The 27,354-nt window shown below is 41.5% G+C and overlaps 1 long non-coding RNA gene across 1 annotated transcript; it reads left to right on the top strand.

Moving 5' to 3' along the window:
* The first annotated feature begins 201 nt into the window (after positions 1-201).
* LOC142827151 (uncharacterized) lies at positions 202-26,863 on the top strand. Its single transcript, XR_012901610.2, has 3 exons — positions 202-400; positions 685-815; positions 26,404-26,863. It is a non-coding gene; the product is annotated as an uncharacterized LOC142827151 (long non-coding RNA).
* Positions 26,864-27,354: the final 491 nt, after the last annotated feature.

Genomic DNA, 27,354 nt, shown 5'->3' with positions numbered 1-27,354 from the left:
ATGTCAATGCTAACGTTTATATATGGGACCAGACACACATTCCTCTGTCTTGAAATTCAGGCCAGGAGAAAGTAGCCTTGTGAAAAATCTCCCCTGGTTTTGTTTGCTGTGTGTGCTTTTGTGTGTTCAAATTCTTCTAAATATCATGTGTTTTCAATTGGGCTTTGCATTAACAAGGCTATGGCAACTGCTGAAAGGAAGGAGTGGAATTTTACTTTCAACTGGATGGGTTTTAGTGAAAGCTATCATCTGGGCATGTAATCCCCCCCCACAAGAAACAGTAGAATTCCAGATCTTTCCATGGATGGGCTGTGAAAGCCATTTCTGAAAGTTGTGGATTGCTAGCCCTGGAAAAAAAAGAATGATATGGGTTTATTAAAAGAGGGCTTGTTTTCCACTGGTGAGAAGCCTTTGCTAATCAGTGTGTTTGCTTTTGCAGTACATCTTTGTAGATGCTATGGCAAATCTTGCTAAACTCAAACTGTTGAGACTGTCTCCTTTCTGTTAAAGGGATGGGTTTTTTTAGTCTTGTTCATGAGCAATGGGGTGGAACAAAGTTAGCTATATATCTGTGTGTGTGTGTGGTGTCTCTGTGAACTGCTGAAAGCTCTAGAGTTCTCATAAAGTGTACTATGTTTTAAGTCATTAGATCTTCATTCTTATTGTCTCTGTTCTTGCACTAAGGGAAGAAAGAGGTGCCCACTTCTTCAGCTGAGATGAGCGTGAATGGAGAAAAAAAGGGGGACCTCAGAATATGTTCCTTGACTGCATTCTTTCAGCAGCATGGTGTGAAAAGATGGAGTGGACACTCACAGGTACGTGCAAAAATCTTTTAGCAATAGTGCAGATAATTCCTGCCATCCACCCCAAGTAAACTGGCAAAATCACTTTGCATTAGCACTGAAGATGTGACTACTAATATACCAAACAACCCTAAACCAGGATAATCTTCTACAAGAGCAGTGATATGTTATACTTGGGAGTGGATCACCACAGAATTGGTATGTGTGGATGCCACTGTTATGCAAAATACTTCTTTGGTCAAATATAACTCAACAAAAAAATTCTACTGAATTATTGGGAGGATGAAATGAGAAAAATCTAGAGAAATTTCATACTCTTTAACTTTTTTTAAATTGAGAAACTGAGATGCTTGCATAGAAGTATCTGCTAGAAACAAAATTATTAAGAGAATGCTAAAGCTTCAATTGTTGTTTTATTTATTACTAATTTGTATCATGGATTGGTGGCACTTAGAAATCAACCAACATCAAAGACTATTAGGATAGCCACTGGACAAACACCAAGTATTAGTCTCTGCCCCTCAAAGAATTCACAATCTAAATATTAAGTATTGAAAAGTCATTACATGAATTTATGTTCAACCTCTGATGGCCCTGTTTACTAGGTAAAGCAAAGAATCTGAGTAAAGAATCTAAGTACCACACAGCAGTTGATGTAGTTATCTTTATAACATCCCTTAGGGTTTGGAAGTACTGTTTTCCTTTCTTTTTTTATGGTTTGATGGGACAGTAAAAGTTAGGTTTTTCTTTGGGTCTATCTCAGGACAGGTCTACATTGGTGTGAATGCAGCTCATACCAGCAAAATTGCACTTTTGCCCATGTTTGTTTCAGCCCCAACCAAGCAAAATAAGCTTTAATAATAAAAATGCAGTTTTGCTGATTGCTACATCTGCATTAAGGGCTTTTTCTGGCACCATTATATTGGTCAGGAGATCACACCTCCTTGGGTACAGAGAATGTGTATATATTTCTGGATACAGAGTAAAAAACAGCATATGTAACATCGTTAAATATTGGAGAATATCTCAGTCTATTTGTACTAGAGTTTCAATGGGGTACAAAGCATACATCTGTTTTGAAATGTTTCTAATTACAGGATACTGGCCAGCAAGTTTGTTTCATTCTATATCTCTGCACAAGTTAAACTGATAAAGTCACATTTCACTAAATGAATAAATACAAACAAATCTCTATTTTAGGGAGTAAACCTACTCTGAAAGATTTTGATAATATTCAGTTTAGGGGTCTATGTGGCTTGATGCCAACTTTGGGCATAACTTCACTATAACTAGGTTTGGAAGAACTTGATTTAAGAAATACTGATATTTAGTTTAAGCATTTTTAATTTGCTTTCAATTTTAAATGTTCACACTTGTGGGGAATTATGGGGAGGTGGGCCAGACAATAGGGAGCCAACAATAACAATTTATCGACAATAGATGCTGAGACTCAAAAAATTAAAGCTTTATAGCTTTTGTCAACATTGCTTGTCAAGCTACACAAAGTAAACATCCTTAAATAAAACTCTAATAAATTCTCAAGGAGCAGTTCTTACTTTGCCTGTCTACAAATAGTGATTATTATGAATGGGAAGATTTTTTTTGCAGGTTTGTGTATTGTGAAATTGACATTTGGCAACATTTAACAATTAAAAATCTAACCTTTCCAAGCCTACCTATAGGACATAGTCTGAAGCATACTAGTGTGGATTCTAGTTCTAACCACTTGACCATAGACTCATGGGAAACTTGGAGCCATGATTAGACATACAGTAGTTAGTTTCTGTTTAACATAAATTACTGCAGGCAGATGACAGTATTTTAAGACATTTATAGTGTGAACCAAATGTTTACATTACACAACTTCCTTCAACAAAAAAAATGTGGTTTGTGAAGTTCAGTTCCCGAATATTTATGTTTAATGAATGATATTGTGGCAACAGAATATTCCCAAAGCATTCTGTCACTTTAAATGTGTTATAAATGTGGGGATATGGCTGAGCAAGAGGATGTTAAAATGGTATATGATCTGGCATCCATTTAAAGAATTAATTTCTTATTAAAAGAATTGATGTAGGTGAGGAATTGAAAAAAGATGTATTTATTTGTTTATAATGGAACATTATAGCTAAAATGTCCCCATTCAATGCTGTCTTGTTTGCTGTATTTATTAACTTATTATGGTTATGAGGAAGCCCCCTGCTCCATGTAGGAGTGCTGTGAAGTCCATCCCTGTGACTGGTTAGAGGATGGGCCATACTTGCTGCTTTGAGCTTTTAAGGATGAGGATGCTACTCTAGAAGGGACTGTGCAGCAGAGGTGTGGCAGGCTCGGAGCATAAGCCCTTAGGGTGGGAGACAGACAGGAGTAACCTGGTTATGTGGCCTGTAGGAGTTGGTACAGGTGTGTGTGCCTCAAGAACAGGAGTTGATACAGCCCTGCCTCATTAGCTCAAGCCTTAGAAGTTATGCCTTTAGCTTGGAGATCCCTGCTTCAATCCCTAGTATGTCTGCCAAAAGGGCAACCGTCACACTTGAGCTACACTGAACATTAATTGTAAAGGGAGGGAAGTGTCCTCATCTAGGGATAAAGGCCAGAGAGAGTATTTAGATGGTTTGTGATGGATGGAGTTAAAGTTTCCTTTTTGAAGTATTAAGATTTTATTTATTGTATTATAGTCTTGTTTAGTGACTCTGTGCTTCATCTGATAAATATATTGGAACAGACATGTGCATTGGAGTGAGCCCTGGAGGAGAGATGGGAGATTATCTTTGACTGCAGAGCCTTCATCTCCAGAGATCACAACAAGGACTAAAACCTCATTGTGTTAGATGCGGTACAGACTCCTAGGATGATACAGGCTCTGTTCCAAAGAGCTTACAAATCTAAGTCTCTGAATCTGAAGTATGCTGTTCTCAACGGGGATGTGTGCAGGTGCTTGGGCACACTTTTGCTGAGCTTATTGCAGGATTGGGCACTAAGATGATAGCATGTGAATGGTGTTTGTACATGTGTGGCAAAGGGATCAAATATTTTCAGTTTTTGGCTATGTATATTTCCTATTGCAGTTTTTCTTCCTTCTGCTACTTATATGTAAAATACCAGTGGTCCCCTTCTATGCCCCCAAAATATTATTAAATGGCTGATTTTTTTGGAGATATGTGGAAGAGGTGGTTTTGAGAGAGGCACTGAAAGAGAGAGAGTTGGATACAGAAAATGCTTTGAACAGTCACTGCTATGCAGGGCTATTAGCTATTCCTTTTCTTTCTCTCTTCCTCTTTCCCCTCCTTCTCCACTATGAATGTGTGTGGGGTACATGTACATATGGTGGGTATTCAATTTATTCTATATGTATATTCAGGCCTTTTTTTTAACTGGAGGTAAAATAATACACTGAAAACCAGGAAGCTTTTCTGTCCTTCGTTTCCAACTCAGTGCAGTTTAATCTGACAGTGTAACAGACAATAGATTTAAAGGGAAGTTGAATTACGTTTTGCTCCCTTTCAGTTCAGGCCAATTTTCAAAATTAGGTGTTGAAATGCAGAGGTTGTAAGAATAAATTAAAATGCAGAAATTACCACTCACAGAAAGTCTGCACAATTCTAATTCTAAACATTATTTAAAAGAAATAACATTCTGTGCCTAAAGATCTTTTCTTCAGAAAGGGAGGTGGAATGGTTAATTTGAATTACAAAAAAGCCTTGATAACCCCCCACACATCAATTTACCTGTGAACAAAAAGATTCACACAGAGAAAATGGGACTTGGGACTATTTGATAAATTACTGCAGACTACTTGAATATTCCATTAGCAAAATAATAGCTCATTATGGAATCCAGAAGAATGTAGTGTAATTATGATAAACCCCCCCCCCCCGCACATACACACACTATGGGGCAAGAAGAATGCAAATGTTAGAAATGATAGCTATTTAACCAGAGTTTGGAGATAGAACCCTTCCATTTGTTTTCAGGCCTATGATCTCAGGCATTCACAAGGATTTCTCCAATGACAATGGCTTAAAATTGCTGAATATGTTCCAGCTAGCTGAAGGTCAGACATGCAGAGAGACTTTCTTCCCCTCCCCCTTACACACACACACACACACACACACATGCCAGCCAACCAGCCATCTAGCAATTATTTACTGTGGAAAATATTGGACCTGTGGCTCACACTACCAGTGCGGATTCATTCACGGAGCAGAGTTAGAACATACAATAGTAAAAATGCGTAAGCCCTACCTACATAACTCCCAGCCTCCTGTAACTGATGGAGCGGAACCTCTCATTATTGTTGGTAAATTACAGGTTACATTTTGCCAGAGGGGATGCAAGCTGGGCTTCAGAGTCATAAATTCCAGGGGCAGAAAGGACCACTGTGATCATCTAGTCTGACCTCCTGTGTAGCATATGGCATGGAATACAGAGTGAAAGACTCAGTCCCATTTAGAATAGATGAATTTGGTGTAGCATAGCATTTGCAAAAAGTTGCAGGTCAGGAGGATAATTCTACATACGTTTAAGAAGGTGGAATTGCTACAAAAGAACACTGTGTGGAGTACTTTTTTAGGTGACAGTCCAGGTACTGTTCCTAAGGAACTTCTTCCAGAGATACTTAAAAAAATTCCATGTCAAAATTTACAAGTAATCAGGGTGACATGTGCCTCTGGCATATGGGGAGGCTGGGTGTGGGGCTGGCCATGCCCATTGTTCTGCTCTGACTCTGCCTAATCTTCCTGAGGGCCCACCCACTCTCCACCCTATTCGTCCCCAGAGAACTCCCTCCTCCCCCTTTTGCCTGCCGACAGGTGGCAGGGCCTAGGGAAAAATGAGAATGGAGGCCTTTCGGCAGAGTAAAGGAGGCACTCCAAAAGCAGTGGGTTGGCTTGTTTGTGGAGGCTTAGCCTCCCCTGTCCTATGATACCTGTATAAATAATATACATTTTGGCTGAGACTGTGCAAATGAATGTTGGCATCTAAATAAAAATGTCCAATGTATAACAAGAGCCCGTCTCGTGTTCCCTGAGAAAATAATAGTGTTATTCCTTCAAGGCTGCAAGAATTTAGCTTCCTCTCTGAAGTGCCAGAATGTTAAATGTGACATTCAATAAACCACCTAGGAAATGCTAAACAGGGCTAATCAAGCCATTTAATCTTTTAAAGTTAAGAGCTGCTAAAGGAGAGTAAAAGGTATAATTAATAACTCCAGCTGGGAGAGTGAGGGAGAGTAAAAACAGGAGCGGGGGCAAACATCTGGTCTTTATTTCATGCAATGTTTACCATGAAATAAAAACTTTTCCCCTTCTTGTGAAATATGCAATATTTCTTGGATTGTGAGCTTCTCAATTAAAATAGCTTTGCACCTGCAAATCAATGAGACTGCCCTGATGTACCTGAATTTGCCCATGCAAACCAAGAGTTTCTATGTGCAAACATCAGCCTCTTTTTGTGGGGTTAACCTTGAGTTGTGAATCGTAATAGAGTGCCACGTTGTGAAAATGTGCCCTTCAACAGTCTCTTGGTTGCTTCATGTCCTGTTGAGCTACAATAACAAACAGGTAAGGTTCAATAGCAAAATGTTTAATAGCAAAATCAAAGCTGCCTTTTTTTGAGACACTCTTCGTTCTCCCTGTACTTCTGTAGCTCTCATTGTGATTTATCCATGGGTCAGTCTACACTGTGGTAAATGATGCAGCATTGCAGGCCTGAGTCAACTAACTCAGCCTTGTGGGGCTATAAAGTTTAACGGTCAATTTTTGGGTATGGGCCAGAGCCTGGGCTCTGTATTGCTATTTGCTAGACCAAGAGCCTCAGCTGACCTGAGCCCTGAGACTTTTCCTTTTTTTTTTTTAATTACAGTGAACACATACCCCAGGAAGAAAATGGCTTAGCTAGTAATTGAATGCAACTCTTTATATTGCTCTGGCCGATCCACTAACCTACCTTTCCTACCTGCTTCAGTACAGCTAAATGGGGTTAATATGATGGCATCCTTATGAACTAGCAGCTGTATATGTGTTTGGCTAGGGGCATGTAGCATCCTGAGTTGCATTTCTGAGTCCCAGGGAAGGATACTTTTACCCCATGAAAATCAGGGGGAAAATGGGCAGGAGAAAAATAAAGCTGCTCAGGGTCCCCAAGATTGTTATTTTCTGGTCAATTGGGTGATCCATTCTTGGTCTGAAGGGCTGCTTCTGTCAAGTGGGCAAATGGGATCCAGGGAGCCCCAGCCTCAGCCTCTGGAGAATGACTGCTAAGCATCTCCCATACTGACTATTAACCCTTCCCTACTGCTGCAGCCCAACTATTACACCTTCTGTGACTTCTCCTGCCAGAAAGCACAATGTCCACTGGGACATGGTTTGGGGGACATGCTCACACACAACGGAATTCTGACCACTGGGCTAATCCAGATCAACCAAATTCTCCAATGAGTGGGTTTATAGACCAATGGGGCCGCCTCTTATAGCTGTCAAATAATGGAGACCGCCAGAACCTGTGTGTTCCAGGTATTCTTGTTGGGATCCACTTCCACACCTGGAAATGGGTAGATAGATGGTGGGTATGCTGTTGTAGGTATGAAGCAGCATTTGAATTGGTCTGTACAACAAAAGAGGACCAACATTTCTGAGTAACAAAACAGACTGAAATAATCCATTGGGGGGAGGGAGGGTTAAATGAGTTGTATTTACCCTGCACACTAGTATATCATTCAAGAGTAGTAGGCCGGCTGTAGCTGTGAAGTTCTGTCTACTGGAGGCTGGTAAATCATTCTCACACTCATCTTAAAATAATAGGGGTTGAAGAGGAGGTCATAGAGTGCAACCCCCTACCCAAAGCAGGACCAACCTCAACTAAATCATCCCAGCCAGGGCTTTGTCAAGCTGTGACTTAAAAACCTCTAGGGATGGGGATTCCACCACCTCCCTAGGTAACTCATCCCAGTGCTTCACCACCCTCCTAGTGACCTAGTTTTTCCTAATATCCAACCTAATATCCTAATATCCAAGAGCACTTTCAGAAAAGGCTTCTTTCTTGTAGAAAGAGGTTTACCAATGTCGGAAAAAAACCTCTGTTCTTTCAATTTTTTTTTGAAAGAATGTTATTGCAGTGTAGACATAAGTGAAGTTTTTCAGAAAATGGCTGTTTTTCTGAAAAAAATTCTGTAGTGTAGACATAGCCTCAGTAAAGGTTCCACACCTTCCCTGACCTCCTTTTTATTGCTAGCATGCCTGTCATATGACGTGGTCAGAAAGGCAGAACATGTTCTAAAAGGTCTGCCCAATTGGATGTGGAGGAAATGTTTGGGAAGCAGCTGTAATGTGGACGTGCCACACTGCATTGAAGTGGCTACTTCACCGTTTTTCCCTCCTCATTCCCATCCTACTTAATCGTTTGAGTGCTGCAAAAGGCAAACAACTTTCCTGAAAATGTTGTCAGGCTCCACAGCATTGGTAACAGTGGTAGCCTTCAAAAATGTAACCTATGGCATAAACTAATAATTAATGCCAATCCCGGCCTATTGTGCATCCCCTAACTGAGTTAGTGAAGAGTTAGTGATTTCTGGACCTACGTCCCTGTTATTTCTTTGGATTACCCATTTTTCCCATCCAGACAACTACCGAGGAGCACTTCTGTATCATTTCAGCCTCCATGCTGGGCTGAAATTCCAAAGGCTGGTGGCAAAAGAATAACAAAAGCCAGCCCCTGATGTTGAGTGCTCTCACACAGAAATGCAGTAGCTCTAAGCAATGCCCTGGCTCCCAACTAGGAGAACTGGTTTAGCAGGGGAGAGGTTGCCATGGTAATGAAGTCACCTGGCAGGATTCTGTGGTCACCTGTTGGAGCTGGCCCTGGATAAAGGGGGCTCCAAGTTATATAAAAAAGAGAAGGTGAGTGATCTGGGGTGGTTTGTTGGCCAGTTTATCTCCACTTCAGCTTAGGAAGACTGAGAAGCATCGCAGCATGTAGGGACCTGTGGAGGCAGGGATCCCTGCCTGCTTTTCTGAGTCCAGATGATTTCTTAAGAGAAGGGTGAGCTTGTGAGGGGTATTGTGGTTACAGTGGTGATTGTTTTCTAAATGATCTGTTCTCTCTCGTGCTTTATATGGTTAAGTGCAAAGGTGTTAGGCTTCCATGCAAAGTGTGTCTGCCATTTGTTTCACAGTTGCATATGCCTCCTGAGAGAGTGATGGTGTAACCCAAGAGGCTCACATCTTTCAGCAAGATTCTGAAACAGGGTGTGTTTAAGCAACTGAGAAGCTGAGGAGTACCATTTCCATAAATGGGTAACTCATCAAGTCTGTGCCCAGGAAATGTGCCAGAGACACCAAAGGAGGAAACAATACTGCGGCCTGCCAAGATCCAGGGCTGCCTAAGCCACACGGGGGTCCAAGATTCCAGAGTTTTGGATTACATCCCCAGCAGTCTTGTGTGGGGTCAGCTGGGGGCACTTGGCTGAGCCAGTTACAGTTTACTTTACAGTGTATCATTGGTAATTCCAACTACTTAATGATGATGATGACTGAAATTAAAAAAAAAATCATTTGGACCTTTAGCTAATGCCTGAGAAGCACAGCTAACACTAGGGATGTTAGATATCAGGTAATAGAATAAGTAACAGGTAACAGTCGAGTAACTGTATAAAATATTGTTCCTGGGGGTGGGGCCAGCAGCCCGGGGCAATCCAGCCCCACTCCCAAAGAGCCCCCTGCCACGCTGCATGATGCTGTCTCTGTATCAGTAACAGTAGTGCAGGGTGCAGGCGGGAGCTGGTCCGTGACAGGATCCAGTTTAAAAACCAGTTCTCTGCACAGACCAACTGCCTGCTGCCCCATGCTGCTGCTTCTGATATAGAGCAGCAGTGCAGGGTGGCAGCAGCCCCTGTTTGCAGCAGGGTCTGAGCTCCCCACAGACAGATGCTGCTGGGGAGGGGGGGGGGCAGGCTGACCAGAGACAGAGGCTGGTCCCTGGCAGGAGTCTCTGTCCATGGAGAGCTGGGTTCCCCCGCGGACAGGGGATAGGCCTGGGTTCACCGTGGACAGAGGCTGCTCCGTGGGATGTGGACAGACCAGCCTCTATCCACAGGAATCTTGGACACTCCCGTGGACAGGAGCTGCTGCCGTGAAGCAGCCTCTGCCCATGGTGGGCCCAGGCTTGTCGCAGGCAGAGGCTGTTTCACGGCACCCTCCCCTGTCCCTCCATGCTGGTGCCTCCATCAGCAGGAGTGGTAGGTGGCACTGAAGAGCCAGTGCTGTGGAGAAACAACTTTTAAGCCAGCTTTCCCCTGCTCCCTTGCTGTCTCTGACACAGAGGCAGCAAAGGGGGAAATGTGAATAGTCGAGAAGATTAACCAATGAACCTAGGCTTATTGGTTACTTGTATACTTGACTACTCATTTACAACCCTAGCTAACACTGTTTGGGAATTTTCCAGTGAAACTCTTTCCCACTAGAAAAGTTAATTCACGTCCAGTGGATAAGGAGCTCACTCGATGTGTGGCAGACACAGGCTCAAGTCCCTACTTTGTTTGTTTGAGATCAGGCCTAGAACCTGTCTCCCCCAAAATCCCAGTGGATGCCTGTTCGATGCAGAACAAGAACTGCAAAATGTAATTCCTGATTTCCAGCCAAACCTTTCAGTTGCCAGATATGCTGTTTGTGCCTTCATAGTCATTGTACACATTGGTGGGTAGGAAAAGCACATGCCTGTTCATTGAATTGATTAAAGTTTTTTTTAGTTTTACAAAACTATTGGCAACTTGGAACACTATCTTAGACAGCTGTTTTCATTCTTTCCGAGGGATGTTCAAACTAGTTTGGGTAAACAGGGACCCCTGCCCTTCCCTTGAACCTTCACCCAGAACTTGAACCCAGTGTTCAAAAAAAGTGTGGCTCACTTCCCTTTCCCATTCATTACTTCATGTCTACGTACTTGTGAGATCCGCTTGAGCCAGATGTGAAAGTGTTGAAATACCTCATGAAAGGAAATTTCCTCACTCGATCTGTAATTATTGTTTTTATAAACGCACAGGTTGAGAGTGCATGCTGCATGCACAGAGGGTTGTGTCTGGAGTCTTCTCAGAAAGGGGCCGATGAGGTTTGCTTCTCTAGTCCAGGGTCAGACTATGAGTTGTACCACAGGGACATGTTCTGCTTTCATGGCAAAGAGCAAAATTTCAGTTTCAGTCTGCCCTCCCCACTCACCCTATTACTTGATTCTCCTGATAAGCCTTGTGGAGACCAGCGTTCCTGCATTTTGGTTCAGAGAAGATTATTTGTTACCTATCAGTGGATAATTCCACAGCTAAGCTACACTGCTTTATTTTTTTCAATTTAGGTCTAGCCATTTCCCCTTTATAATGGACTTAAGAGCCTTAAAAAACAAACAAACCCAACCCACCAAACAAAAAAACCCCAAGCCCAGTTCTGAGCTCTGCTGGAACACTTTTATATTCACCATCAAAGAATAATTCCAGACCCAGCACAGAGGCAATGCGGGCAAAGTCAGACACAGGTTATTCCCTGACTTTTCCCACAGCAACTATTGTAGGGGTATAATGGGTGAGAGGAGTGTCACAGGGGCAGTAAGGGAAGTAGCCTGAGAGCTATACACTTGAGATTCTAACCTAAAGAGCAGCCCACTTGTGCCTGTAGATGGCTACTTTAAGTTAGAGCCAGAGGTGAAAGTAAGCAGGTGCGCCCTGGTGTTCAGCTCCAGCAAGAGCTGGCTGAACTGCAGCAAAAGCCAGCAGGGAGCTATTTAAAGAGCTGGCAGGGACCCGGGCTGCAATAGGACGATACCTGTAAGAAATTTTAAGTTCCTTAACCCCCAGTAAGAACTGACCCTAGCAGCAGTGGTGGCTCAGCTAAACCATGCTATGTATGTGCTTATCTGTGTCAGGTTGAGTTACACTTGGCTTGGTTCAGCCATGGTTCCAGTGCTTCTACCAGTGCTTCCTCAACTACACTACTATTTATAAACATGCTTGACACTGAGAGCTAGCGCACATGTGTATGTGACACAAACAGAGGAATCACTCCAGCTCATAGGTTAGACTAGTTTGGGGTCTCAGTTTGTTCCTTTGAGCTCCTGTTCTGTCCAAACAGCTTGGACACACATAACCTCTGAGGAGTAAGCCCATGGAAATGAATGGAATTATACCAGGAATCAATTTGCCCAGGCCTGGTTTTGTCAGGAACAAAATATTTTCTTTCTTTTCTAGGCCATCAGGGTCCATGTGTGAATGTTTTCAATGGAATAGTGTCTCACCCATACCAAAAACAGAGGACAAAACTTCAGTAGTAAAGGCCAAGTGAGTCCATGTTTTAGTACTGGGCTACTCAACTTTGGAAGCTCTGGGGGCCACAATGATACTCTCAGCACATGCCGAGGGCCGCAACTGAAGTGTGGTTGCATATTCATGCAAATATATATGCAAGTAGCTTCTTTCACACTGACAGGCATGAATACCAAGATTAAGGCAAGACTACACAACACGCAGGCCCCTTTTAAGTCAGTTCTGCTGATATTAATAAAATGCAATGTTTACCCGATTTTCACCCATATGACAGCACTTTTAATGAGCAACAACAGTTCAGGAATTTACCTACTAAAACACTTATCAACAGAAGATGATTATATTGACTCACCGTTGTGGAGCGTGCTTTCAGTGGCTCTGAGAGCTGGGGGAGGGGGTGGTGTGACATGCTCCGGGTGACATAGAGGGCTAACTGCCCGCGTCCCCGCCCCTTCCAGGAGCACACTGCCATCTTCCCACCATACCCAGGGGCTGCCGGAGGCTCTCATCACCCTTGCTTGTGGGATAAATGTTCCTTGTTTTTCTTTTTCTTTATATCAATTGCTCCTGTATTATCTTCACTTTGGATTTGCATCGTCTTCTGTTGTACAATCTCCACTTGCCCCATCTCGTTAATGTACTGGCAGGGCTTAATAACGCTTCTCACAGCTAAGGAGAGTAGTGCTGGGTTGCTGGAGCTTAGTGGGGGGTAGTGCCTCATGCAGTCTTGAGGGAACGACAATGCCTGATGTCTGAGTGGGACTACATGCTACATTTTGGGACTAAAACTTGCACAGGCTGCAGATGCTGTAATGCTAGCTCTTTAATCTCATGCTCACCATTCACGTTTCTCCAGAGCCTATTCCAGCAATCCAACTTCAAAACAGACTCTAATCATCAGTGACCTGGTTCTTTCACTCTCGGGCATAGCTTTGAGAGGCAACATGAAAACTGAGGGAAACTGTGTGGGATTGTTTTGGTTTTGGTTTTAAACGCTTCGATCCTGCCGGAGCTGTGCAAGAAACTCCAGAATGGACTGAAGTACTGCCAGCCTGAAATTGATTGCTCAAGAACTGCCTCACTTCTCATCTATCATGGAGCCCTCATGAGTGAAGCGATCCACCTGCTCACATGTGTATGTGACACAAACAGAGGAATCACTCCAGCTCATAGGTTAGACTAGTTTGGGGTCTCAGTTTGTTCCTTTGAGCTCCTGTTCTGTCCAAACAGCTTGGACACATATAACCTCTGTGGAGTAAGCCCATGGAAATGAATGGAATTATACCAGGAATCAATTTGCCCAGGCCTGGTTTTGTCAGGTACAAAATATTTTCTTTCTTTTCTAGGCCATCAGGGTCCATGTGTGAATGTTTTCAATGGAATAGTGTCTCACCCATACCAAAAACAGAGGACAAAACTTCAGTAGTAAAGGCCAAGTGAGTCCAGGCCCACACGCTCTCTCTCATTGCTCTGCTGCAGCAAAGTACATGCCGGGATGGTGTGCTCTGGTATTGCTGTGAGGGTTGGAATAACACGGTATCTCATCCACACAAAAAAAAAAAAAATTGTGTGACAACAGGAAGATAGGAATAGTCAGATGACGGCATCTTGTTCTAGTCCATTATCTTGGCTCTGACAGTGATGTGCACCGGATGCTCCAGAGAAAGGTGCAAGAAACCAACAAATGGTTATAGAATAATCTGCTCATAGGGGAAGTTTTTTCCCCAGCCTCAGCCGGTGCTTAGTTTATACCCTAAAGCATGAGGTTGCATAGTCCCAACCTTGTTTAATCATTTCTAATATAATGATGGATGTTCTTATTATACATACAAATGTCTAAACCATTTTTGAAGCCTACTAAACTCTTGGCCTGGATGATATCTGGTGGCCGTGAGTGTCATAGACTAATTATGCTTTTTATATTTTAAAAAAAATCATTGTATCCATTTTAATGCTATTGCTTTTCAGTTTCATTGAATGTCCCCTTGTTTGTGTATTATGATAAAGTAAATAGTAGCACTTCATTTATTTCTTTTAAGCAATGCATTATTTTATATATTACTACCCTGTCTCCTTTCTCAACTACAGACACCCAATCCTTTCAATTTTCTCTGTTAGTATGGAAGATCATTTCTACTGGGCAGAATGCTGCTTTGCATAATTGGTGAAACTCCACCCCAGTATCTTGGACTCTTATCAAAAAAGAGAAGCGTACTTAAAAGCTTTTTGGGACATGGACTGCTTCTTTTGTAAGACATATGGGCGCACTATTGAGCACTATGCGGTCTGGATGCCTGATGGTCCCACAACATGAACAATTCTCCTGTTCACTCTCCATAACCTCCAACAGGATTCTGTAGGATTTTGAAGCAGCCTTTCTTTAACATCTCTCTGCATGCTACCTTCAGGGAAAGTTTCCTTGTTATGATCCCTTCTGTCATGGTTTCTAGACAAGGTGCTTCATCCTCTCAAATGAGTTCTCTGTGGTAATGCTGCAAAATTAGGGTTGAAATAAATGTTACTGCTAATGCTTGCACAGTCCATTATGTCTTCACCCTGAGCCTGTGATGGAAAAAAACAATACCGAATAGCACACCCCAAGGAAAAATTCCCTGTGTGTGCTCCATAGTATGAACAATTCTGAAGTATGTTTTATAGCAGAGATCAATTATGAAATGAGTGATGAGAAGGGGAAAAACCTCACAACAGTAATCTGCAAAAAGGAAAGTGAATACCATGACAATAGATAGTTGCCCTGATGTGTTTGTTTTTACACATACAATACAAATCGTCTTTTTCTTTCCATTCTCTAGAATTGGGGTGATAGCTTGAAATGATAGGAATAAGATATTAGAAGTATTGGCATTAAGTGAGGAAAAAAAGTTCTCCTTATCGATGCAAACATTAATGGGTTTTTATATCATCAACAAAATAATGTAGGTTTGAATTAAACTGGAAAGAAAAGGAAAAGGGACAGTGAAAATGGTCTTGTTGCATTCAGTACTGAAGATTTAGGCATCGTCTACACTAGCGCTTTGCACCATTGTAACTTTCTGGCTCAGGAGTGTGAGAAAACATCCCCCCTGTGAATGCAGCAAGTTACAGCACTGTAAAGCACCAATGTGAACCAGCTGAGAGCATGGGAAGCCGAGCGCTGTTAGCTATTCCACTTGCGAAGGCAGTTTATGTAAAGCACTAGGAGATCTCTCTCCCAGTCCTTGTGCCATAGCCACATGTTCTGTTTAAAGCACTGCCACGGCTGTGCTTTCAACTTTTAAGTGTAGACAAAGCCATAGTCTTTCCAGTATCCCTCTAATGATGTCTATTCCCCTTGCAACTCGAGAAGGTGAACTGTTCTAGGGGCAACTTGAGAAGGTGCTCCAAAGCCAAGGTAAAGGAAAGTCTCCTTTTGTCTTTAGTGGGCTTTTGACCAGCCCCATATTACTTACAGTGAAACCACAGTGCACTTTCCTATTAATGGCTCCCACTGTACAGAGTGTAATTATAGATAGATAAAGAAGTGAGATCACAGATAATACAATTATGATTGTAGGTAATTCATTGTAATGAGTTTTTAAATCCATCTTTTTTTCTTAGTCTTTCAACTGATGGCTGGTCAGGAGAGGGGGGCAACTGATTAGGCCTACTTTATTGTTCTTTTGGGATATGACTCAGGCTGTTATATTCTGATTGGACTGCTTGCCTCTGTTAAGTGGCTTGAATTTTGTGGCGAATGATTGGTTTTGCTTAATGTAGTATCTAGAGCAGGAATGGGCAAACTTTTTGGCCTGAAGGCCACATCAGGGTTTCAAAATTGTATGAAGGGCTCGGGGAGGCTGTGCCAGGCACAGCCTAGTAATTTCCTATTAAGTTACTCTCACCTTCTCACCACTGTGGGAGATGAGCCACATCCATTCTGATTTAATTAGCACTGTTGTCACACTCCCATCTCTTTCTTTCTATCTTTCTTCAGAGTTGTAGATCATGAAAGCGTATGTTCTAATACCCTAATACATGTGTTAGTCTGTAAAGTGCCACCAGACTCCTTGTTGTTTTTTCATGAACCAAGTTCAGCATGTTACATTTTAGCTGCATCTTATCTTTATTTCTCTTGTAACCCTTTTTGACTTTTACTACCTTTAACTTGTACTCACAACTTCTCTCTTTTGTTTTATTTTTAACCTAACCAATCCAATGCAGTATTTACAATGAACTGTTTGGTAACTATACGGTAGCAAACAGTTGAATAATGATTGTTAATGGGACCTTTGATTGTATAACTGTCCAGGCTGGACGGTGCAAAATGTACGGTTTTAGTAAAATTCAAGACTGGTAGGGTGTTGGGGTCACCCTGGAAGTAATAACCAAAGCTGCTGGAAACCAGACTGTGACTGGAGTGATACTTACAGGCTGTTGGAGCCAGAGCTGCTATATTAGGGTTATAGCTACACACAAATACTCAGTGTATGACCTGCAAGTTCTTAGGCTGTTTGTGAACAGCCCAAGTTGGGAGATAAAACAGCAAAGCATGGAGGGGCACCCAACGTTGCAGGGTAGGTGACAAAACAATCCTCCCCACCAGTAGGCTAGACTGCATTGGGAATGTGACAGTAGAATAACAATTTTTTCACAGCACTTCATCCTTGGTTGTGTAACAGGTTTTAGTGTCATGGTAATACATTAAAACATATATCACATTTTTTCAGGTTGTGTTGTGTAAAGTTTTAACTGATGAAGAATACGGAACAGCAAGTAGTTTAGTATACAGCATAATGGCTTCTCATTTGCACCAGTCTAAGGAATTTAATCTTGCCTATGAAAAATATACCAGTAGTCCTTCAGTCCAAATTGTCAATGTCTTCTATAACTACTATAGTTAATACACTATTAGCAAATACTAAATTAAGGAATGGGGAGGAAGCTGTGGTTTTTTTATTGAGATTCCACAATAATCAGATTTCTACATATTTTGGGGGACATTCAGCAGTGTTACAATGAATTAATTGTAATTAATACCTTAATGCTATTAGGATATTAATAACTATTAGATGCCAGGTAGCACAATCTACTCATAAATTAAGAATTAGGCCATGAGCAAGAATGCATTGTTATAGACAGTGGGTATGCATTGAGATATAAAGCTTGGAAATACCTGTGACAGATGGAAATGAAAGCAGTTGGAGAGTCCAGTTCTAATCTTAGTTTATACTAGTGTGTCACTTATGACTTGAGTGGAATTACTTCTGCTTTTGATTGGTGTAAGAATCAGAATTGATGTTTGGCTCAGAATTTCCCCACAGAGATACCTTCCCCCCCTTTTAAGAACCTGGCTGCAGAAAAGGAAGCTGTGACATTTGGTAACATCCTACACCAATCTTTCTATTTCCTCAAGAATTAATTTTTTTCTTGCCTTCTGAGGGACCCTCTCTTTGTATATGCCAGGATTCAAATCAGTTTATATACATAAGCCAGTAGAATAAGATGCAGAAAGCCAGCATGTGTACAAATAGCACATTGAGTGAAACATGTTTCCAGATTCTCAACAACACTATGAAGAGCAACTGGAGTCTTTATGCTCAGGAAATGTTCTGAGTTCAGTGTAATCACTGAGTTGAAATTATAGTGATGAGAATAAAGATCTCTCTTTACATCTGAAATTGTTATTCTTTTAGCCAATAAGTAGAAATAGGGCTAATCCAAAATATTGGATCTCTGTAACAGGTTGTCCCAAAAAACAAAAATTTGAACACTTCTAAACATGGGATGATTTGAAACACAATCTAAACCTAAATGGTACCAAATTTTACTGTACAAAAAGTAAAGGTAATTGAATATAATAACACTGAATTATAATGAGGATAGGTTTAGCTATAGCCCATAACAAAGACAACTGTGAAGGATTTGGGGATAAGCCATTTCTACTAAGATGAAAAGTAGCACTTAGACCATGCTCATATTTTGTAAATTCTGGTGAAAACAAATAAGCAAATCCAAAGGAAACTAACCTGTAGGCTAGAGAATGACAAAAGTGCCCAAAGGATGGTAGTCATATGTGTGTTTCATGAACAGAAGATTAATAGCAAAGCTTTGAAATATGAGTGTCCCTCAAGATGAGGTCCCATAAAGGAACTTTTGATCAGTGTTAGAGTTGGTTGGGAAATTTTGAAATGAGATAAAAATAAAAACAAACAAAATTATCACTATTTTTGCCATTTAAAAAAATATTTTTGACAAGCTGTAAATCATTGCTTATAATTTGGTTAATGTCTTGGTATCTTATCTGTTGAATGGGGACTTCTATATATATATATTATGTGCCTAACTTTTGTGATGGCAGTTCTGGAAAAAACATGGGTAGGTAGTGTAGTGTCACACCAAATTATTGATTCTTATTTGACTTTCATTATTCATTGGACAACTGAATTTCTGGTAGTGATATAAAGTAATTTAATATATTTCTATAACTTTGTGCCTGCCCAGATATTTCTAAAACTTCCATCATAGAAAATCCAAATTACCATGTGATGTTATAGAATAAAAACCCACTACCAACAAAATAAACTAAAAACTGACCAATCTACAACATCAAAAACAATACTGACCACTGTTTACGTTACATAGTGACAAGCATAATTTTGGCTGTCTCCAAATCCCTTAGAGGCACATGTACAGACATGAGGCTCACAGCTGGGACTAAACTAAGTCCCAAATTTGAATGCCCTGAAATTTAATAAAGTTCATATCTAACCCTCCAAGCAGGGCCTTTTCTCCATAATGAGCTAACTCCAGATCCAAACATCCTTGAACTTTGGAGCCAGATCCAAACTTTCTCAGACTTTACATCTTGGGCCCAAGTATCTGTAAGAGGATATATTTGTAAAATAAATGTGCTTCCTGTGGGAAAACATGGATGAGTCCTCTTAACAAAACAAAAGGGATGATCCTGCTCTCATGCTGAAAATGTTCCTTAATGTCTTCAGTTAATAAAAGGAAGATGTTCCTGTTGTGGGTAAAAACCTAAACATTCACTCATACCTAGCTTGCACAGCTTCTAGTATGGAGAAATAAAGTGACTGCATTCAAAGTTTAGAAATAAATTATATTCTTTGAGGGTGGGGAGGGGGGTGGGCAGGAGCCATATGCTGTATATTGTGACTATTTTCTGATGCAGAGGTTAAAGCCTTGGCCCTATTATAGTCATTGGCAGAACCCCAAATTGAATTCAGTAGGGTGAGGATTTCAGACCAGATTTTTAGTGCTGTATAAAGGGACTGACCTATTTGCTAGGACAGAAGAGCTGGAAAAACTTGCACATCTTGGAATGAGATTTTTGCAATCAAAATTAAGAAAAAAACCCAACAGAAGAAAATGATGATTTTATGCACCAGTGATACCTGTAAGCGGTGTGGTACAGTATGTATTCATTGAAAGCTGAGAGGGCAAGTCAGCACCTCCAAAGACAGCACTCTTTACTCGAAGAAATTAACTGTCAATTTGAGTTTCAGGCAGTTTATTAAATGGTCAAAGAACAAATTACCCACTATTACTAGTCCAGTCGATTAAATCCGAATTTCACCAGTTTATTTTAATGGTCTAAAATCAGAGACTTGCACAACTAAATGTAATCCCTTCATTGTCTTTGGAAATTCAGCTCTCTTCATTGGATCCTTCTATTAAGGGCACAAGTATATACTGCCATACTTGAGCAACAAAGGATTCCCCGTCAGACTTGCTCTGAACTTGAGTTGTTTCAACAGATGCCATTTTATGTTGTGCCTAAGAACCATTCTTTTTATTTTAACTCTAAATATTGTCTGCCTTGTAAATATTTTCTAATATTGAACTAATCCTTTGTGTCATCTTTTCTTCATGAGAGACTATAACTTCTCCTTTGGAATCATTATAGTCTATCACTTTAACAGAGAGTTAAACTGTAAACCTAATATGATTTACCTTTATAGTTTTTTGGCAGACTTAAGGCTCAGCGAAACTCTGCAGTGTCTGAATCAAAACATTTTACACATTAAAAATCATACATTTTAAAAATTACTTGATCACTGTCAAAACGGTAGGTAGCAGTAATAGATGTTGTACACTAAGGTGTACACTGTGTTCCATAAGTGAAACACAGTCCCTGGCATAAAAAACTTAAAATCTAAATAGAACAGAAAGGCACAGTGATACAAAAGCGATTTGCCCAATATCACTAGGCAGGCCAGGCATAGTGCCGTAAATAGAACCCAGATTTCCTGAGTCCCTGTCCAATGCCCTATCTGCTCACCCTCCGATTAGGTTAGGATTAAAATGTTCTGCCAATTGCTAAACCATGTTTATTATTTTTATTATATATTTATTAATATTTTTATTTTATTTTATCCATTTTATAAATGAGGAATCTAAGCTACAGAGAGGTGACAGGAAGGTAAAAATTAAGGAGGAAATTAATGTCAAAATTAAGAAGGAAAAAATCAACATTCAGGATTATTGGTTGGTATTCTGAATTCTAATCGGTTGCTTCCGTCTCTGTTATACAACAGAAACTAACATAGTTGTGAATCATGAAGCCACATGCATTTTCTTCATTTTGGGGATCACAGTGAATGGCAGAAGTTTAAAGTAGTTTCTGGTAGGCTGCTTTCAGAGAACAAAGAAAAGTGTTGGGAGGAGAGGGAGACCCTAACTTGGCAGTCTAACTTTTACATTAACATGTAATATTGGGTATATCCACAGGCAGCTGCCTGAGTACTATTTAAGCTGGGTGCTGAACTAGGTGCAGACATTGACAGGCAGTAGTTAAGCTGCTCTTATCTTTTTTCCCCCATGTCACTGATAATGATACTGTAATTCTCTGCAAACTGTGGTCCTTTGGCTATGTTTTGACAGCATGGTTGTTATTCTACTGGTCTGTGTTATTCTCTGACTGTGTCATTTCTGCTAGAGACATTTTTCTCCTTTAATTTCTCTTTGAGACCCTGAAAAGTAAGCTTGTTTTCCCTTATATCTTCTAACAGTTTGCTATTACCAATATATGTTTTGTTCAGATTAAAAACAAGGGCTCATATCCTCAGCTAGTGTAAAACGATGTACCTCTATGGGAGTCAATGCAGCTAGGCTGATTTACGCTAGCTGAAGATCTGTGCCATATTCACTATATAGTGGAAACAATGGAAAAATGACTTTTTTCCTGCAAGGTGTTACAGTTAGTGGTTTGCAAAGTCTTGCAGAGACCCAAACAAAGCTACATGTTTAGATATTGCAAAATACATCTCACAGTGGCAGTGATGGTCTCACACACTGGTTCTTGAAGTGATGATCAGGCTCTGCTACATTCACCAGATGGTAATTGCCCAATCCCAACTAATGCTCTAAGACTGTAGAACTGTGCAGTCTAGCACATTAGCCAGGGACCCGGTAGTTCGAAATAAAGCCCTAGTTTGAACTACCTGTTATTCCTCCTAGAATGAGGTTTAACAGGTAGTTCGATTTAAGGGCTTTCTTTTGAACTACCGGGTCCCTGCCACATGTAGACGCGGGCAGTTATACCCAGAAGCTGGTAATGGGTGACAGGGGAGGGATCACTTGATGATTACCTGTTCTATTCACTCCTTCTGGGACACCTGGCATTGGCCACTATTGAAAGACAGGATAATAGGCTACATTAACCTTTGGTTTGATCCAGTTCTTATGGTGGATGGGAACTGAAAGGGATAGCAGCAGATGATAGAAGGTAGGGAGTGTTGATAACAGGGACAATAGCTTGAGAAGGGAGAATAGGGGCAACAGAAGGCACAGAGAGTCTGGGGGTACAGGAGTGGAAGACTGTCTAAGCACTAGAGCACATGCTCTCTCAAAAACTGGGCTCATTGGTGACTCATGAACAACTGGCTAGGTGGAGGCTAGCCCCAAGCCCCACCCCTTTCACCTCTTCTGTGCGCCCTGGAATCCAAAGTCCCAGCACTGTGGCCCCCAGTCCCCGCCTCCTCAGTTTAATAGCACCTAGTGATTAGTGCCTGCAGCCCCAAACTGCTAGAAGAGAGTGTGCACAGAAGCACCACTGCAGTCCCAGGAAGGTGGGTGATGTGGTCCAAGCCCCTGGAGCCCAGTGGCACCACAAAAGCAGGGCCCTGGGGGCGGGGCCACAGATGGCTGTTCAGCCTCCCCTTCTCACCAACCATACCCTTGAGTGTCCCGCAAATATCTGGGAAATCCTTATGCTTCATTTGTCACAGGAGTTGGAATGTCTGTACCAGGGGTCTCACACTCCTGGCCCCTGGAGCAGTTATGCAATCCAGCCCCACAGTCCTGGCAGGCTTGGGGTGGTCATGGTGGTGTCCATTCCTATTCCTTAAGCCCTACCCCTTCCTGACACCACCCACTTCCCCACACCCCCTCCCGGCACCCTGTCTCCTGAGGACATGGCTTTGGAGATCATGGGGTCGGGGGGAGAGGTCTGATATGGGGCGGCAGCAGTTGTCAGGTCCTCCCACATTCCCTACATAAGAACGACCGTACTGGGTCAGACCAAAGGTCCATCTAGCCCAGTAGTCTGTCTGCCGACAGTGGCCAGTACCAGGTGCCCCAGAGAGGGTGGACCAAAGACAATGATCAAGTGATTTGTCTCCTGCCATCCTTCTCCAGCCTCTGACAAACAGAGGCCAGGGACAACATTTCTATCCCCTGGCTAATAGCCTTTTATGGACCTAACCTCCATGAAATTATCTAGCTTCTCTTTAAACTCTGTTATAGTCCTAGCCTTCACAGCCTCCTCTGGCAAGGAGTTCCACAGGTTGACTACACACTGTGTGAAGAGGAACTTTCTTTTATTAGTTTTAAACCTGCTACCCATTAATTTAATTTGGTGTCCTCTAGTTCTTCTGTTTAGGGAACTAATAAATAACTTTTCTTTATCGGCCCTCTCCACACCACTCATGATTTTATAGACCTCTATCATATCCCCCCTCAGTCTCCTCTCTTCTAAACTGAAAAGTCCCGGTCGCTTTAACCTCTCTTCATATGGGACCTGTTCCAAACCCCTAAACATTTTACTTGCCCTTTTCTGAACCCTTTCCAAGGCCCTACGGTGACAGGAGCCAAAGGGAAGCAGAACACAGTAAAGTGAGTGTATCCGCTGAGTGCACGTCCTTTCCCCGTGGCTCCTGCCACTATGGGGAATATAGGGGGACTCAACCACTGATGCTGCCTGTGCTGTCCCCTCTCCCTGGGTAATCCCTAAGGTGCATCCTTGAGAAATGGAGGGCCATGGGTGTGGGAAAGGGTGAGATGGTGGTGGGAAGGGTGGGGGGAGCTTGGGGAATGGGAATAGACAGCCCTCTCACTCCCAGGCTGAACTGTACAACTGCTCTGGCTGGGTATGGCTTGTGGGCCAGGAGTCTGAGACCCCTGATCTATACTGAGTGAGATGGGGTTGCAGGAAAAGAAATGACGGTCTCATGGTTAATGCTGCCTTGGAGAATTGGATTCTATCCCTGGCTGTGCCACAAATTTCTGTGCAGTGCTGGACGAGTTATATAAATCAAAATGTTGTACCAGTGTCTGTGCTTTGCCTTTCTGGGTACCCAGCTTGACACTTAGGCTATGTCTACACTGCAGAGAAAAGTTGGAAAAAGATACGCAAATTGCAATTTGCATATCTTTTTCCATTTTTTTCCCCACAAGAGGCTTTTCTGAAATTTGATCCATCTATAGTCCTCTTTCAGAACATCCCTTATTCCTCTCACTGGGTGCATCTAGACTACATGGCTCCGTCGACGGAGCCATGTAAAGTAGTTTATTCGACATAGTCAATGAAGCGGGGATTTAAATAATCCCCGCTTCATTAAAATAAAAATGGTTGCTGCGCTGTGCCAACAATCAGCTGATCCGGCACAGCATGGCAGTCTAGACACAGCATGATCGACAAGGGAAGCCTTTGTTGACTGCTCCGGTAAACCTCGTGAAACGCTTCCCTTGTCGACCGTGCTGTGTCTAGACTGCCACGCTGTGCTGGATCAGCTGATTGTTGGCACAGCGCGGTGGCCATTTTTATTTTAATGAAGCTGGGATTATTTATATCCCCGCTTCATTGACTATGTCGAGTAAACTACTTTACATGGCTCCGTCGACGGAGCCATGTAGTCGAGATGCACCCAGTGAGAGGAATACAGGGATGCTGAAAGAACATGTCTGCCTTTTTCGGAAACTGTTCCAAAAACGTGGATGTGTTTCTTGGATGCTGCAGAGCTTTTCCAGGATACCTCCCAGAAAAGCTCTGCTGTCTAGACGCAGCCTTAGATTCTGATTTGCAGACACTGTATTCTGAGAATTTAAATCTAACCAACTGAGGTTATTAGAATGCTGCTCTGATCACGTAAAGTACTATGAAATGCTAAATACTCCGACAAGTCAAATCCTGAGCATCTCAAATTGGGCACCAAAAGTAGTAGGTACTTTTGATTGTAAGCTCTCTGTGCCTCAATCTTCTATCTGTAAAATGGAGATAAATATCACCCCTCCTCTACCAGAGGTGTTGTGAAGATAAATTCATTAATGTTTCGAATGCACTAACATATTACAATAAGAACACAATGGAAAAGCACCTTGAGGAAATTAATAATTTTGTAGTCAAATGCACCATTTGCATGATGTGCAATAAATAATACATAGGGACATACCTTGAATGCTGAGGTTTAAAAAGAATGTCGAATGACTACCCGTTCAGAAAACATCATCCATCCTGTGCTCAGAATAAAGCTGGGATCCCATGAAAAAAATGTTATGTGATCCTATAATTAGACTACTGATCATGGATAAATGCAAAGGGGCTGAATAAAGGCTTCACGGTCAACCTTAATTCTGGCTTTTCATAATTTTTGAATGCTTGGATTTGCAACTTTAACATTCTGTTAGCATAGTTCATTTGGATGTAATAACTATCCATAACACCTTTTATTGATGTACTTATAACTATCTATAATTCATGTTCATCATGCCTATTACTTCTATTCATTGTTTATTTCTTCTAAACCATTTATCAATAGAATCTTAAGATAAAATGCCACTTGAAAATCTGTCCATGAGTTTCTTCAAGAAAACACCACAATCTTTATAATTTTTCAGTCTCAAGGACAATATTTAGTAGTTCCTACCTTCAATAGCCAGTCACTGTTTAATGCAGTATATAAATTGTAAAGGCAGTTTTGGCATCACTTGTTTCAAGTGGTCAGAAGTCCCTTCCAAGTCTCTTCTCTCATTTCTAGGTTCAGAAAAGTTCAGACCATTCAGCCCCTGGGAATGAATTCCCCTGACCTTTTTCGCTTCTAATAGCTAGCACACCCACTCCGGCCAATCAATGCTTATACAGAACCCTTGCTGAAATTAGCTGAGAGGCCTTAAAATAGTTGTTTTATTTACACAGAAAATAGAACTGACGTGTGCTTTTCCTTTCCTGTCTCAAGATAAATTGAATGTCTTGTGTAGGTCTCAGACTTCAGCTAATTTTGTAATCCTAGCCAGGGCAAGGTGATCTGTAGTATTATAAACCCTATCTAGATAAGCTTTCCAAGCTGACACTTCATTAATTATCATTTTGGAGAAATTGGGTTGCTTGGGATTACAACAAATTGGAACATCCCAGTGAAAACAACAGTCAAATTCAGTGCTAGGAGTTTATTTTTGTAATATAAAATACTTGCTTCTACTGCTGTCTGACTACAGCCTTCCTTCAAGTCTGTGCTATGTAAGTTATGTTTCAGCCTCTGTAATGTTTGCAAGATATTAATATATTCATGAAGATAGCAGTCAGTGTAATTACAGTAGCAAAGTGATAAATGCATAGCCATTTTGCCTAGTAATATTATGTATTTAATGGGTTTGTTTGTTCAACAGTTCTGGCTTTAACTATATTTTGCCATTTGGGATTTTTAGACATATAACAATCATAGCCCTTTCATCAATATTATTCTAAGAAGAGTGCACGTGTTATTAAATATTTATTTATACAAAACCTATTTTTCCAACAGCAAAAATGTCTAATATCCAGAATTTCTTTTTCTAATGGTTCTGGATGAGTCATTGAGTGTCTGAGACACTGTAATATCACTTCCCTATATGCCAATATCCTTCACAATGACAGCATAGCTGCCTGCCTCAAATATTTACAAGATAATAGACAATCACCGGATATCAGCTCCCAAAACCTTGTCAGACTCATGCAGTTCATTCTTGCTTATTGCAATTTTACATTCAACAACAATCACTTTGTCCAGCAATGGGTCCTAACATGTCCTCTCTATACGCTAGACTCTTCATGGACCATCCTGAAGAATTTTTGGACAACTGCCCCACAAAACCAGTGAAATACCCACGATGTGTCAGTGTTGTTTCCATCCTCTGGACAGATGACTTAAACTCCCTCATAGATTTCCAACACAAAGTCAACAATTGCCACCTGTTGTATTAAACCTTCTTTGGAAAATGTCCACAAAATGTCAACTTCCTGGACACCCGTTTTAACAGTGGAACCCTACAAACAACTATATACAAGAACACCCAAGGATCAATACACCTGCCTCCAAAGACCTAGTCTTTTTCTTTCATGTGGTTTGTATAACTAGATTTGATAGCCGGCTGCTGGTAAATCTTCTCAACTTTACCAAGGCTGAGGTGTTTTCATTGTTGAAGTGGTGAATCAGTTATACCAGCTTGCACTACTCAAGATCTTTCTTGAGCAATTCAAGTCTATTTTTTCTGAGGTACAAATCTGGAAGTGTGTGTGTGTGGGGAGGGGGGGGGGGATTTGGCTGGTGGCTTGCTCTGTGCGATTCATGATTCATGAGTGATTCTGGGAGCATTCATGCAATCTAGCTGCTTGTGGGGCTGCACATGCAGGTGTGTGATAACAGGAGCTTATGGGTTATGCTTGTCCCTAGCAAGCTTTGTGAGAGCCAACCCAGAACAGTGAGTTAAGGGGGAAGCTGCACCCTAGGAATCCTTCCACACTGGGTAGCTCTTCTAATCTGTGGAGGCTGGATGTGCAATAGGACACCTGTCGACTGGAGTCAATCGGAGCATGGTATTATTGAGTTGAGTATCAAGGAGTTTCATGTGACTGCTATGAGACTACACTGGTGCATTGTATGTAGCTGCAGAATCTATCAAGGAAGTTTGTAAGGTCGGTAGACTGGAACCCCATGATTTCCTGATAAGCACGACACAAGACTTGACTGTACTGTGGGTACTCTCAAGGTGTGT

Source organism: Pelodiscus sinensis, chromosome 2 (assembly GCF_052426305.1).
Source record: "Pelodiscus sinensis isolate ZL-2025 chromosome 2, ASM5242630v1, whole genome shotgun sequence".
Taxonomy (NCBI): domain Eukaryota; kingdom Metazoa; phylum Chordata; order Testudines; family Trionychidae; genus Pelodiscus; species Pelodiscus sinensis.
The sequence above is the reverse complement of the archived record's forward strand: the minus strand, read 5'-3'. Positions and strand labels throughout refer to the sequence as shown.